We start from the raw sequence: 15,814 nt of genomic DNA, 5'->3' as shown, positions 1-15,814 counted from the left end.
GGAGAAAGCATTTGACAGAGTGGCGTGGGACTACATGACTGAAACCCTCTGATTCCTTGGACTCGGGGATAACATGCTTAAAATGATTCTAGCCCTCTATACAAGTCCAACTGCACAAGTAAGAGTCAATAGCCACTTGTCGAGTGCCTTCTCCATACATGGTGGCACTCGCCAAGGCTGCCCTTTATCCCCACTTCTTTATGCTCTTACCCTGGAGCCCATCTTCCCCTGCCTCCGATCCAACCAAAATATCAAAGGCATCTCGATCTCTGGACACAGATTTAAAATTGCGACCTTTGCGGACGACATCTTACTGTCCCTTTCTGACCCACATACCACCCTCCCAAACCTACTAAGAGATTTTACTCACTTCCAACATATCTCCAACCTAAAAATTAATTTTGAAAAATCGTACGCCCTAAATGTCTCCCTGTCAAAAGACACATTATCTCACTGCCAAAATAACTTCCCCTTTATCTGGAAAACAAAAAAAATCACATATCTAGGGATTCAACTCCCAACACATCTTACCGACTTATACTCCCTCAATTTTACGTCACTCCTAACTTTGATAAAAGAAGATTTACAAAGGTGGAATACCCCTCCTTTTCCTGGTTTGGAAGGGCTGCTATACTAAAAATGAACATTCTCCCTAAACTCTTGTACAGCATATCATGCAAGCCATCCCCATTCACCTACCACCCACATTTTTCTCTACATACAAAGCTATCTGTACAAATTTCTCTGGCACAACAAACGTCTGTGCAGCAATTTGAACATCTAACACTACCAAAAAACAAAGGAGGCATAGGCCTACCAGACCTACATAATTACTATAAAGCTTGCCTTCTCACCAACATAGTAGAATGGAACTTACATGCAACTACAAAACAATGGTTTACAATAGAAGAATCCATATCTCCTCTACCCCTGGCTACCACACTCTGGCTGCTCCCCAAGCACATTCCAACCACCTTCGCCGATCACCTAATCAGAGGACCCACCTTACGCTGCTTCCATGAAACAAACACTAAATTCCCCATCTCCTCCACACCAGGCCCAATAACACCACTCTGCCTTAACCCTGAATTCCCTCCAGGGAGGTCCAAACTATTTTTATCTGCCTCATGGCCACATAAACATGTCCTGGCTAAACACTTTTTCCACTGAGCTAATTTTCTAATTCACAAAAATCTGGCTCCTCAAATTATCACAATTTTCCATTATGGACCTATCTTCAAATACAACACTTTTTCTTGGATCTGTACCAAAAACATCACTGGTCCCACCAACTCACTCATTTTGAATCTCTTTGCTCTGCTATATGACATTCCCAAAAAAATTGTAAAAATCAAAATTTTTTAACATTTTAGGCCAATTTGTTTTCTGCTAAATATCTTTGGTAAAAAAATCACAATAAGCGTATTTTGATTGGTTTGCGCAAAAGTTATTGCGTCTACTAACTACGGGAAAGATTTATGTAATTTTTATTGTTTTTGTATTTTGGACTAGTAATGGTGGCGATCTGCGATTTTTTGTGGGACTGCGACATTGCGGCGGACAGATTGGGCCCCTGACTGACATTTTTGACACTTTTGGGGGGACCAGTGACATTACTACACTAATCAGTGCTAAAAATATGCACTGTTACTGTAATAACGACACTGGCAGGGAAGGAGTTAACATTGTGGGTGTATAAGGGGTTAAATGTGAGCCTAGGGGAGTGATTCTAACTGTGGGGGGGGGGGGCATGGCCTGTGAAATTACCACAGAGACATAAAAGACCATAGAGTGTTTACAACAGCTGACCGTTCTCTTTCAGCGGGGAACAGTCGCGGGTGTCAGGTGGCAATCGGAGCTACCTACTCGCTGCATCGGCTTCCCCACTGATGAGCCTCCTGCGCTCGGCGACGTATAGTTACAGTATAACTGTGGCGTGCGGTTGTAAAGCGGTTAAAGGCACATACTGTAGTCTCAACCATATACTCCTTACTATTCGCCAAACATCCCATGAAAATTAAAATACATGTCAATTCTGGGAACCAGAACTGTCCTTAGACCTCACAGACAAACAATGGGCACAAATATTTGAAACTTTCCTCAAGGGCTCATAAAATATATAAACCCAGGGAAATGGTTATAACTAGAGTTGAGCGGACACCTGGATGTCCATGTTCGGCGGGTTCGGCCGAACTTTAAAAAAAAGTCCGGGTCCGTGTCCCGGACTTTTGCCGAACTTTTCCCGGACACCGAACCCCATTGAAGTCAATGGGGACCCGGACTTTCAGGCACTAAAATGGCTCTAAAACACCAATGGAAAGGGCTAGAGTGCTGCAAATGGCAGCAAAACGTAGTTAAGAGCATGGCAAGTGCTCTGCAAACAAATGTGGATAGGGAAATAACTTAAAACAACAAAAAAAAAAAACAGAAAAATAAAACAATGTTCTTCATCTCTGAAGGACGAGGCCCATATGGAGTAGGAGGGAGGTTGAGGTGGTGGTGGATGTGGCGGTGTCATAGGCGTGCGCACAGGGTGTGCCGGATGTGCCTGGGCACACCCTAATCACCTAGGGCACATAGCATTATCGCTCTGTTTGCCAGTGAGGAGATGGGAAAGATCTCCCTCGGACCTGCTCTGCTCTATTTCACTTTGCCAGCAGGGAGAGTAATGTATCGGGGCCATGTACATGTAGGCAAACACATGCATGTGTATTTAAACTAATGCAATAGGCTGCGCACACCTATGGGCGGTGTAGGTGGAAGCGGCGGTGGAGGAGGACCAGGGCCAGATTAAGAGCATCATGGGCTTGGTGCTGAGGATTTTGAAGGGCCTTAAGGGCCTAAAATTGGAAAGGTGTATCTCACACGTACCGACACAGACTATCCCGCAATTTAATTGTTTATACCCAAAGGTTTTGATTAAATAGCGGAATAGAAAATATGATCAAAAAAAGTTTATGTATCTCACACGTACAGAAGCACACTAGGCCCCAATTACTATTGTTTGTACCCCTAAAGGCAGGATGAGGAGTAGGAGGAGTATGGAACAGGCAGCACCCTCAAATCTACAGAAGTATGAGATGAACCCCAAAAACTTGGAAAGGTGGATCTTACACGTACCAACACAAACTATCCCGCAATTTAATTGATCCCCAAAGATTTTTATTGAATAGCGGAATAGGAAATATGATCAAAAAAAAGTGTATGTATCTCACACGTACAAAACCACACTAGGCCCCAATTACTATTGTTTGTACCCCTTAAAGGCTGAATGAGGAGTAGGAGGAGTATGGAACAGGCAGCACCCTCAAATCTTCAGAAGTATGAGATGAACCCCAAAAACTTGGAAAGGTGGATCTCACACGTACCAACACAAACTATCCCGCAATTTAATTGATCCCCAAAGGTTTTTATTGAATAGTGGAATAGGAAATATGATCAAAAAAAGTGTATGTATCTCACACGTACAAAACCACACTAGGCCCCAATTACTATTGTTTGTACCCCTAAAAGGCTGAATGAGGAGTAGGAGGAGTATGGAACAGGCAGCACCCTCAAATCTTCAGAAGTATGAGATGAACCCCAAAAACTTGGAAAGGTGGATCTCACACGTACCAACACAAACTATCCCGCAATTTAATTGATCCCCAAAGGTTTTTATTGAATAGCGGAATAGGAAATATGATCAAAAAAAGTGTATGTATCTCACACGTACAAAACCACACTAGGCCCCAATTACTATTGTTTGTACCCCTAAAAGGCTGAATGAGGAGTAGGAGGAGTATGGAACAGGCAGCACCCTCAAATCTTCAGAAGTATGAGATGAACCCCAAAAACTTGGAAAGGTGGATCTCACACGTACCAACACAAACTATCCCGCAATTTAATTGATCCCCAAAGGTTTTATTGAATAGCGGAATAGGAAATATGATCAAAAAAAGTGTTTGTATCTCACACGTACAAAACCACACTAGGCCCCAATTACTATTGTTTGTACCCCTAAAAGGCTGAATGAGGAGTAGGAGGAGTATGGAACAGGCAGCACCCTCAAATCTTCAGAAGTATGAGATGAACCCCAAAAACCCCAAATATCATTCAGCTCTGCTGCAGGCCACAATTTAATTTTTTTTAACCCAAGGCTGTATATTGAATAGTGGAATAGAAAAAAAGTGTATGATTTCTGAAACCACTCAATATTAGCACATGTGAACTGAACACAGCAGTGTATGATCAGTCACTCAGCACAGCTGATGAAAAACGGTGGTATACTCGCGCCTAGGTATTAATTTTGTGGTACTATGGGAAGCAGCAAGTATTTAAGAACACTACCGAAATAGTGTTCTCATGAGTAAATGATGAATATGTAAATAACCGCGCTACCCTATTAATTTTCCTGTGACAATATATAAATGAAAAAGTGCCTGTGCAATTTTTAACCAAGGCTCATATAATAACTTGGTGGGATAAATATTAGTTAAATATAAATAAATAATATATTAATGTGAAATGCCGTGATTCCTCTTAAAGTGCAACGTGCTGAATAATAAATAAATAATAAATACATATAGTAAAATATCACTCAAATAAATAAATGTAAGAGTCCAATACAATCAAGTCCAAAGGGTGAATACAAAAATTGTGCAAAAAACGTGCTCAAAACACTGCCGGTGTGGGGATGAAAGTGCTGCGTGCTGGTGATCCTTGGGTTCTCACTCTATGCCCAGGGGTAAGGTAGCACACTTACCGGAAGGTGTGGATTCCAATGGCGTACGCCAAAAGGAATCGAAATCGCTTTGTCTGCTGCTCCTGTATATCGATAGGTGGGTGGACGGTCTCCTTATGGATATAGGCAAGCGTTCCGCATGGAAGAAAGAAGGTAGAAGCTCCTCATAGTGTAAAAAGGTTTTTCCTTTAATTAGACTTCAACTTCATAAAACAAAACAACATCAATCTTCTCATACAGCTTCCATAAAAACATCCATTGAAACCCCCGATCGGTGATGCAGACTTTAAAAGCACTCCAAATGTGGTATAAAACACTCCAGATAAAAACGTAGGTGACACAGCAAAAATGTGACAAACTCGACCCAAAAATAAATAGTGGGGTCAATAAAGTAGTAAAGCCGCTCTTAGAGCTCCTATGGTGCCTCGCGGCTGGGATACCTCATAGGATGCTGGCTGTAACCGCTAACTCGCGCCGAACCCGGAAGTCGGAGCCTCGGCGTGCGGTCCAGCTACTAACTCAGAGCGAGGCAACGTGCGTGCCAACTTGACGCGTTTCGTCAGAGAGAGTCTTCCGAAGACGTCACATGAGGAGCTTCTACCTTCTTTCTTCCATGCGGAACGCTTGCCTATATCCATAAGGAGACCGTCCACCCACCTATCGATATACAGGAGCAGCAGACAAAGCGATTTCGATTCCTTTTGGCGTACGCCATTGGAATCCACACCTTCCGGTAAGTGTGCTACCTTACCCCTGGGCATAGAGTGAGAACCCAAGGATCACCAGCACGCAGCACTTTCATCCCCACACCGGCAGTGTTTTGAGCACGTTTTTTGCACAATTTTTGTATTCACCCTTTGGACTTGATTGTATTGGACTCTTACATTTATTTATTTGAGTGATATTTTACTATATGTATTTATTATTTATTTATTATTCAGCACGTTGCACTTTAAGAGGAATCACGGCATTTCACATTAATATATTATTTATTTATATTTAACTAATATTTATCCCACCAAGTTATTATATGAGCCTTGGTTAAAAATTGCACAGGCACTTTTTCATTTATATATTGTCACAGGAAAATTAATAGGGTAGCGCGGTTATTTACATATTCATCATTTACTCAGCACAGCTGAAGGAAAAATGCTGCACACAGTGCCTGATAGAAAAATACTTTTCTCCCTCCTCCTCAGTGGGCAAAAAAAGATTGTGTTCACTGCACCCCAAAAAGATTGTGTTCACTGCACCCCAAAAAGATTGTGTTCACTGCAGCCCACACACAGCAAAATGGATGTGGACCACTGACACCTGCCTATCTCCTATCCCACACCACACAGCAATATCGATTGTAGTTTGTAGAACACACTGTCTGACCCTAAAAATCAGCAGACTCTGTCCCTAAAAGGATTGATAAGATCGTAGATCGGGTGACTGCAAACCCCCCCCCCCCCCCCCACACACAGCAATATCGATTGTAGTTTGTAGAACGCACTGTCTGACCCTAAAAATCAGCAGACTCTGTCCCTAAAAGGATTGATAAGATCGTAGATCGGTCACTGCAAACCCCACCCCACACAGCAATATCGATTGTAGTTTGTAGAACACACTGACCCTAAAAATCAGCAGACTCTCTCCCTAAAATGCCTACAACTCGCCCTGCCTAACACACTCCGACCTGTCCCTCAATTCTATCCGGACACAAATGTTTTTTTTTTCCTGTCTGTCCCTAATCAGCAGCCAGCACCCCAAAAAGATTGTGTTCACTGTACCCCAAAAAGATTGTGTTCACTGCACCCCAAAAATATTGTGTTTACTGCAGCCCAAAAAGATTGTGTTCACTGCAGCCCGCACACAGCAAAATGGATGTGGACCACTGACACCTGCCTATCTCCTATCCCACCACACACAGCAATATCGATTGTAGTTTGTAGAACACACTGACCCTAAAAATCAGCAGACTCTGTCCCTAAAAGGATTGCTAAGATCGTAGATCGGTCACTGCAAACCCCACCCCACACAGCAATATCGATTGTAGTTTGTAGAACACACTGTCTGACCTAAAAATCAGCAGACTCTGTCCCTAAAAGGATTGCTAAGATCGTAGATCGGTCACTGCAAACCCCACCCCACACAGCAATATCGATTGTAGTTTGTAGAACGCACTGTCTGACCCTAAAAATCAGCAGACTCTGTCCCTAAAAGGATTGCTAAGATCGTAGATCGGTCACTGCAAACCCCACCCCACACAGCAATATCGATTGTAGTTTGTAGAACACACTGACCCTAAAAATCAGCAGACTCTCTCCCTAAAATGCCTACAACTCACCCTGCCTAACACACTCCGACCTGTCCCTCAATTCTATCCGGACACAAATGTTTTTTTTCCTGTCTGTCCCTAATCAGCAGCCAGCACGTTGATGTGTGCTCTCTCCCTTAACTAAACAGCAGAATGACGCCGCAGCGACGCTGCCTCGAACTTATAAAGACTTGGTCACATGCTTCAGACAGCCAATCACAGCTACTGATACATTTGTAGGCATGGCTGTGATGGCTTAGGCACACCAGTTAAACGCTTGTTGATTGGCTGTTGAAAGCCCGCCATGAAAAGCGTGCCAAAGCATGCAAAACCCGGAAATAAAACGACCGAACACGGATTTTTACCCGAATATACAGTAAAGTTTTCGGGTCCGTGTTCGGGTAACAAAAATCCAATTATTCGGTACGAACACGAATAATACAGTCCGTGTTCGCTCAACCCTAGTTATAACATCTTTACGCGCTGCTACTGAGTCCCGACCTCTCTCCACAAATTTATGCCATCTGTTTCCAATCTATGTTGGAGATGCAACTCAGCACCAGGTTCTCTTATCCACATATGGTGGTCATGCCCCATCATCCAAAAGTTTTGGAGGGAAGTACATACCAAAATCTCAAGAATTTCTACATTCACATTAGAATTTTCACCCGCACAATACCTCTTAAATCACACATCAACATCCGGACGCACTTATTTCAAATCTCTAGCAATGCATATGCTAAACGCAGCCAAACTATGTATACCAGTCTTATTGGGCAAAACCCGTAACCCATCAATTAAGGATTGGTTCGGGAGAATTGATAAAATAGCCAAAATTGAAGAACTCATAGCCATTCCCCATGAAAATATCGCCAAACATACCACCTTATGGTCTTGTTGGTATTATTTTAGAACCACCTCTGAATATATCTAAACTATGAATGCCAAACCTTAATGAACAAGGGCAATACTCAGAACACCTCTTCACTAGGGTTGAGCGGACACCTAGATGTCCGTGTTCGACGGGTTCGGCCGAACTTTAAAAAAAAGTCCGGGTCCGTGTCCCGGACTTTTACCGAACTTTTCCCGGACACCGAACCCCATTGAAGTCAATGGGGACCCGAACTTTAAGGCACTAAAATGGCTCTAAAACACCAAAGGAAAGGGCTAGAGTGCTGCAAATGGCAGCAAAACGTAATTAAGAGCATGGCAAGTGCTCTGCAAACAAATGTGGATAGGGAAATAACTTAAAACAACAAAAAAAAACAGAAAAATAAAACAATGTTCTTCTTCATCTCTGAAGGACGAGGCCCATATGGAGTAGGAGGGAGGTTGAGGTGGTGGTGGATGTGGCGGTGACATAGGCGTGCGCACAGGGTGTGCTGGGTGTGCCTGGGCACACCCTAATCACCTAGGGCACATAGCATTGCCAGTGAGGAGATGGGAAAGATCTCCCTGGGACCTGCTCTGCTCTATTTCTCCTTGCCTACAGGTACATGGCCCCGATACATTACTCTCCCTGCTGGCAAACACATGCATGTGTATTTCAACTTTGGGGTGCACACCTTAATGCAATAGGCTGCGCACACCTATGGGCGGTGTAGGTGGAAGCGGCGGTGGAGGAGGACCAGGGCCGGATTAACAGCATCATGGGCTTGGTGCTGAGGATTTTGAAGGGCCTTAGGGCCGTGCCTTGCCATGCACCCAGAGGAGGAAGGGTGCAGCCATGCATGCCTAATTCAACATGGGATGCTGTCTCTGAAGCCCATAAACACATCCATGCATCGCCAACTGTCCCTCCTTGTCCGGCCTTCACGCTGTGTGGGGAGGTTCTGAGGGTGCTGCCTGGGGAAGCGAGCATAGAAGCCAGACTTCTGTGTTTACAAGTGACAGAAGAGCGGTAACAGTGAATATGGCCAACCCGGGGCCTATATAAAAGGTAGGGGCCTGGAGCTGCAGCTCCAATAGACCCTACATTAATCTGGCCCTGAGGAGGAGGACGAGGTAGCCAACACTGCTTCTTTTCACAAATTTTAAATGAGGGTACACCCCAAAAGAGTGAGAAAGAGCAAAAATGGAACAATGGGTGGGTAAGGTCGGTATCCATTGCTATTCTGCATAAGGTACGGAAAAGTCCCGTGGGATCCATGCCTGGTTCATTTTAATGAACGTGAGCTTGTCCACATTGTCTCTGGACAGGCGGCTGCGCTTGTCTGTTATAACGCCCCCAGCCGTGCTAAATACCCGTTCAGATAATACACTGGCTGCAGGGCACGCCAGCACCTCCAAGGCGTAAAGGGCAAGCTCAGGCCATGTGCCCAATTTGGAGACCCAGAAGTTGAAGGGGGTAGACCCGTCATTCACTACATGTAGGCGTGTGCACACATACTGCTCCACCATGTTGGTAAAATGCTGCCTCCTGCTAAGACGTTCCATCTGAGCTGCTGGTGCTGCTGTTTGTTGTGGCGTGCTGACAAAGCTTTTCCACATTTCGGCCATGCTAACCCTGCCTTCTGAGGTGCTGGCGGTGCCCTGGTTGCGTTGGCGACCTCCTCCTCCTCCTCCTCTGCCTTGTGCTTCCACTGTGGCCCCGCTGTCAGATGGGAATGCCAGCAGCATGGCGTCTACCAGCGTGCGCTTGTACTCGCGCATCTTGCGATCGCGCTCCAGTGAGTGAATTAAGGACGGTACGTTGTCCTTGTAACGGGGATCCAGCAGCGTGGCCACCCAGTAATCAGCACAAGTTAGAATGTGGGCAACTCGGCGGTCGTTGTGGAGACACTGCAGCATGTAATCGCTCATGTGTGCCAGGCTGCCCAGAGGCAACGAAAGGCTGTCCTCTGTGGGAGGTGTATGGTCCGTGTCCTCTGTATCCCCCCAGCCACGCACCAGTGATGGCCATGAGCTGGCCTGGGTGCCACCCTGCTGTGAACATGGTTCCATCTCCTCCTCCAGCTCCTCCTCCTCCTCATCCTCCTCATCCTCCAGAACTGTGCCCCTGCTGGACAATTGCGTCCCTGGCGTTTGCGTGTGCAGGAACCCACCCTCGGAGCCCCTTGCGAATGACTGCCCTGAAAGCCTTGGAAATGTTACCTCTTCATCCTCCTCCTCCTCCTCATCCTGTGCCACATCCTCTTCCATCATCGCCCGAATTGTTTTTTCAAGGAGGCATAGAAGTGGGATAGTTAAGCTGAGAACGGCGTCATTGCCACTGGCCATGTTGGTGGAGTACTCAAAACAGCGCAACAAGGCACACAGGTCTCGCATGGAGGCCCAGTTATTGGTGGTGAAGTGGTGCTGTTCCGCAGAGCGACTCACGCGTGCGTGCTGCAGCTGAAACTCCACTATGGCCTGCTGCTGCTCGCACAGTCTTTCCAGCATGTGCAAGGTGGAGTTCCACCTTGTGGGCACGTCACATATGAGGCGGTGAGCGGGAAGGCCGAAGTTACGCTGCAGCGCTGCCAGGCGAGCAGCAGCAGGGTGAGAACGCCGAAAGTGCGCACAAACGGCCCGCACTTTCTGCAGCAGCTCTGACATATCGGGGTAGTTTTTAAGGAACCTCTGCACCACCAAATTCAGCACATGCGCCAGGCAAGGGATGTGCGTCAAACCGGCTAGGCCCAGAGCTGCTATGAGATTTCGCCCGTTATCGCACACCACCAGGCCGGGCTTGAGGCTCGCTGGCAGCAACCACTCATTTGTCTGCTGTTCCATGCTCCTCCACAACTCCTGCGCGGTGTGTGGTTTGTCCCCCAAACAGGCAAGTTGTAAAACTGCCTGCTGTCGTTTACCCCTGGCCGTGCTGAAGTTGGTGGTGAAGGTGTTACGCTGTCCGGATGAGGAGGCGGTAGAGGATGAGGAAGCGGAGTAGGAGGAGTTAGGAACAGGAGGCAAACTGAAGCGCCCTGCAATCCTCGGTGGTGGAAGGACATGCGCCAAATTGCTATCCGCCTCAGGCCCATCCGCCACTGCATTTACCCAGTGTGCCGTTAGGGAGATATAACGCCCCTGACCGTGCTTACTGGTCCACGTATCCGTAGTTAGGTGGACCTTGGCACAGATGGCGTTGCGCAGTGCACACCTGATTTTTTCCCCCACTTGGTTGTGCAGGGAAGGGATGGCTTGCCTGGAAAAGTAGTGGCGGCTGGGCACGACGTACTGTGGGACAGCCACCGACATAAGGTTTTTAAAACTGTGCGTCTCCACCAGACGGAATGACAGCATTTCAAAGGCCAATAATTTTGAAATGCTGGCATTCAGGGCCAGGGATCGCGGGTGGGTAGGGGGGTACTTCCTCTTCCTCTCAAGTGTTTGGGAGATGGAAAGCTGAACGCTTCCACGGGACATTGTGGAGATGGTTGTTGGTGACCCAGGTGGTGGTGTTGCTGACAGATCGTCTGTTTGCGGGGTGGCAGGTGCCGGTATCACTACAGATGTGGCTGGAGCGGCCGAGACTGCAGCAGAAGAGGAAGCAGGATGAGCCAGAGACGTTTCTTGGTTTTGAAGGTGTGTACTCCACTGCAGCTCGTGCTTTGCACTTAGATGCCTGATCATGCAGGTTGTGCTCAGGTTGAGAAGGTTCATGCCTCGCTTCAAGCTCTGATTGCACAGGGTGCAAACCACTCGTGTCCTGTCATCAGCACATTTTCTAAAGAACTTCCACGCTAGAGAACTCCTTTGAGCTGACTTTGGTGCGCTCGTTCCCTTGCTGCGTTGGGCAGTAGCGGGCGTAGTGTCTAGGGCACGGCCGCTCCGCTTCTGCACCCTGCTCCCTCTTCTGCTGTGCTGGTGGCTCTGTGCGACCACCGCCTCTTCCTCCAAACTACTCAGTTCACCTGCATGACGTTCATTCCATGTGGGGTCGAGGACCTCATCGTCCTCCACATCATCTTCCACCCAGTCTTCACCCCTGCCCTCCTTGTCGGTCTCCACAATGCTGAACGCCGCAGCAGTTGGCACCTGCGTTTCGTCATCATCGGAGACGTGCTGCGATGATCCTTGCATGTACTCATCTTGAGGAATAAGTGGTTGGGCATCGCTGCACTCAATCTCTTCCACTTCTGGGGCAGGGCTAGGTGGATGGCCCTGGGAAACCCTGCTGACAGAGTCCTCAAAAAGAATAAGAGACTGCTGTATGGCTTGGGGCTCAGACTGCTGGCCTGATTTGCAAGGGGGTGAGGTGAAAGACGGTTGGACATTGGCTGCAGGTGCCAACTCTGACCTTTCTGCAGTAGACTGGGTGGGAGACAATGTGAAGGAACTGGAGGCACTGTCAGCAGCAAACCAATCTACTATCGCCTCAACTTGTTCTGGCCTCATCACTTCTAGGGGCGTTTGATGCCCTACCAAATACTGATGCAGGTTCTGTCGCCTACTCACACTTGAGGAAGGTGTTTCACTTGTGCGTGTAGCTGGCACAGATCGACCATGTCCTCTCCTTGCAACAGGAGCTCTACCAGCAGCACCACGACCCAGGCCACGGCCCTTATTTGACGGTCTCCTCATATTTCTGTAATTTAAGGTCTTGCCCTAGAAAGGTTTTTATTGAATAGCGGAATAGAAAATATGATCCAAAAAAAGTGTATGTATATCACACGTACACAACCACACTAGGCCCCAATTACTATTGTTTGTACCCCTAAAAGGCTAGATGAGGAGTAGGGGGAGTATGGAACAGGCAGCACCCTCAAACCTTCAGAAGTATGAGATGAACCCCAACAACTTGGAAAGGTGGATCTCTCTCACACGTACCGACACAGACTATCCCGCAATTCAATTGATCCTCAAAGGTTTTTATTGAATAGCGGAATAGGAAATATGATCAAAAAAAGTGTATGTATCTCGCACGTACACAACCACACTAGGCCCCAATTACTATTGTTTGTACCCCTAAAAGGCTAGATGAGGAGTAGGGGGGGTATGGAACAGGCAGCACCCTCAAACCTTCAGAAGTATGAGATGAACCCCAACAACTTGGAAAGGTGGATCTCTCTCACACGTACCGACACAGACTATCCCGCAATTCAATTGATCCCCAAAGGTTTTTATTGAATAGCGGAATAGGAAATATGATCAAAAAAAGTGTATGTATCTCACACGTACAGAAACACACTAGGCCCCAATTACTATTGTTTGTACACCTAAAAGGATGGATGAGGAGGAGGAGGAGTATGGAACAGGCAGCACCCTCAAAGCTTCAGAAGTATGAGATGAACCCCAAAAACTTGGAAAGGTGGATCTCACACGTACCGACACAGACTATTCCGCAATTTAATTGATCCCCAAAGGTTTTTATTGAATAGCGGAATAGGAAATATGATCAAAAAATGTGTATGTATCTCACACGTACAGAAGCACACTAGGCCCCAATTACTATTGTTTGTACACCTAAAAGGATGGATGAGGAGGAGGAGGAGTATGGAACAGGCAGCACCCTCAAAGCTTCAGAAGTATGAGATGAACCCCAAAAACTTGGAAAGGTGGATCTCACACGTACCGACACAGACTATCCCGCAATTTAATTGATCCCCAAAGGTTTTTATTGAATAGCGGAATAGGAAATATGATCAAAAAATGTGTATGTATCTCACACGTACAGAAGCACACTAGGCCCCAATTACTATTGTTTGTACACCTAAAAGGATGGATGAGGAGGAGGAGGAGTATGGAACAGGCAGCACCCTCAAAGCTTCAGAAGTATGAGATGAACCCCAAAAACTTGGAAAGGTGGATCTCACACGTACCAACACAGACTATCCCGCAATTTAATTGATCCCCAAAGGTTTTTATTGAATAGCGGAATAGGAAATATGATCAAAAAATGTGTATGTATCTCACACGTACAGAAGCACACTAGGCCCCAATTACTATTGTTTGTACACCTAAAAGGATGGATGAGGAGGAGGAGGAGTATGGAACAGGCAGCACCCTCAAAGCTTCAGAAGTATGAGATGAACCCCAAAAACTTGGAAAGGTGGATCTCACACGTACCGACACAGACTATCCCGCAATTTAATTGATCCCCAAAGGTTTTTATTGAATAGCGGAATAGGAAATATGATCAAAAAAAGTGTATGTATCTCGCACGTACAGAAACACACTAGGCCCCAATTACTATTGTTTGTACACCTAAAAGGATGGATGAGGAGGAGGAGGAGTATGGAACAGGCAGCACCCTCAAAGCTTCAGAAGTATGAGATGAACCCCAAAAACTTGGAAAGGTGGATCTCACACGTACCGACACAGACTATTCCGCAATTTAATTGATCCCCAAAGGTTTTTATTGAATAGCGGAATAGGAAATATGATCAAAAAATGTGTATGTATCTCACACGTACAGAAGCACACTAGGCCCCAATTACTATTGTTTGTACACCTAAAAGGATGGATGAGGAGGAGGAGGAGTATGGAACAGGCAGCACCCTCAAAGCTTCAGAAGTATGAGATGAACCCCAAAAACTTGGAAAGGTGGATCTCACACGTACCGACACAGACTATCCCGCAATTTAATTGATCCCCAAAGGTTTTTATTGAATAGCGGAATAGGAAATATGATCAAAAAATGTGTATGTATCTCGCACGTACACAACCACACTAGGCCCCAATTACTATTGTTTGTACCCCTAAAAGGCTAGATGAGGAGTAGGGGGGGTATGGAACAGGCAGCACCCTCAAACCTTCAGAAGTATGAGATGAACCCCAACAACTTGGAAAGGTGGATCTCTCTCACACGTACCGACACAGACTATCCCGCAATTCAATTGATCCTCAAAGGTTTTTATTGAATAGCGGAATAGGAAATATGATCAAAAAAAGTGTATGTATCTCGCACGTACACAACCACACTAGGCCCCAATTACTATTGTTTGTACCCCTAAAAGGCTAGATGAGGAGTAGGGGGAGTATGGAACAGGCAGCACCCTCAAACCTTCAGAAGTATGAGATGAACCCCAACAACTTGGAAAGGTGGATCTCTCTCACACGTACCGACACAGACTATCCCGCAATTCAATTGATCCTCAAAGGTTTTTATTGAATAGCGGAATAGGAAATATGATCAAAAAAAGTGTATGTATCTCGCACGTACACAACCACACTAGGCCCCAATTACTATTGTTTGTACCCCTAAAAGGCTAGATGAGGAGTAGGGGGGGTATGGAACAGGCAGCACCCTCAAACCTTCAGAAGTATGAGATGAACCCCAACAACTTGGAAAGGTGGATCTCTCTCACACGTACCGACACAGACTATCCCGCAATTCAATTGATCCTCAAAGGTTTTTATTGAATAGCGGAATAGGAAATATGATCAAAAAAAGTGTATGTATCTCGCACGTACACAACCACACTAGGCCCCAATTACTATTGTTTGTACCCCTAAAAGGCTAGATGAGGAGTAGGGGGAGTATGGAACAGGCAGCACCCTCAAACCTTCAGAAGTATGAGATGAACCCCAACAACTTGGAAAGGTGGATCTCTCTCACACGTACCAACACAGACTATCCCCCAATTTAACTGATCCCCAAAGGTTTTTGATTAAATAGCGGAATAGAAAATATGATCCCAAAAAAGTGTATGTATATCACACGTACACAACCACACTAGGCCCCAATTACTATTGTTTGTACCCCTAAAAGGCTAGGAGTAGGGGGGAGTATGGAACAGGCAGCACCCTCAAACCTTCAGAAGTATGAGATGAACCCCAACAACTTGGAAAGGTGGATCTCTCTCACACGTACCAACACAGACTATCCCCCAATTTAACTGATCCCCAGAGGTTTTTGATTAAAT

The sequence above is a fragment of the Pelophylax lessonae genome (genome assembly GCF_965119305.1).
Source record: "Pelophylax lessonae genome assembly, chromosome: 4".
Lineage (NCBI taxonomy): Eukaryota > Metazoa > Chordata > Amphibia > Anura > Ranidae > Pelophylax > Pelophylax lessonae.
This window is presented reverse-complemented; position numbering follows the sequence as displayed.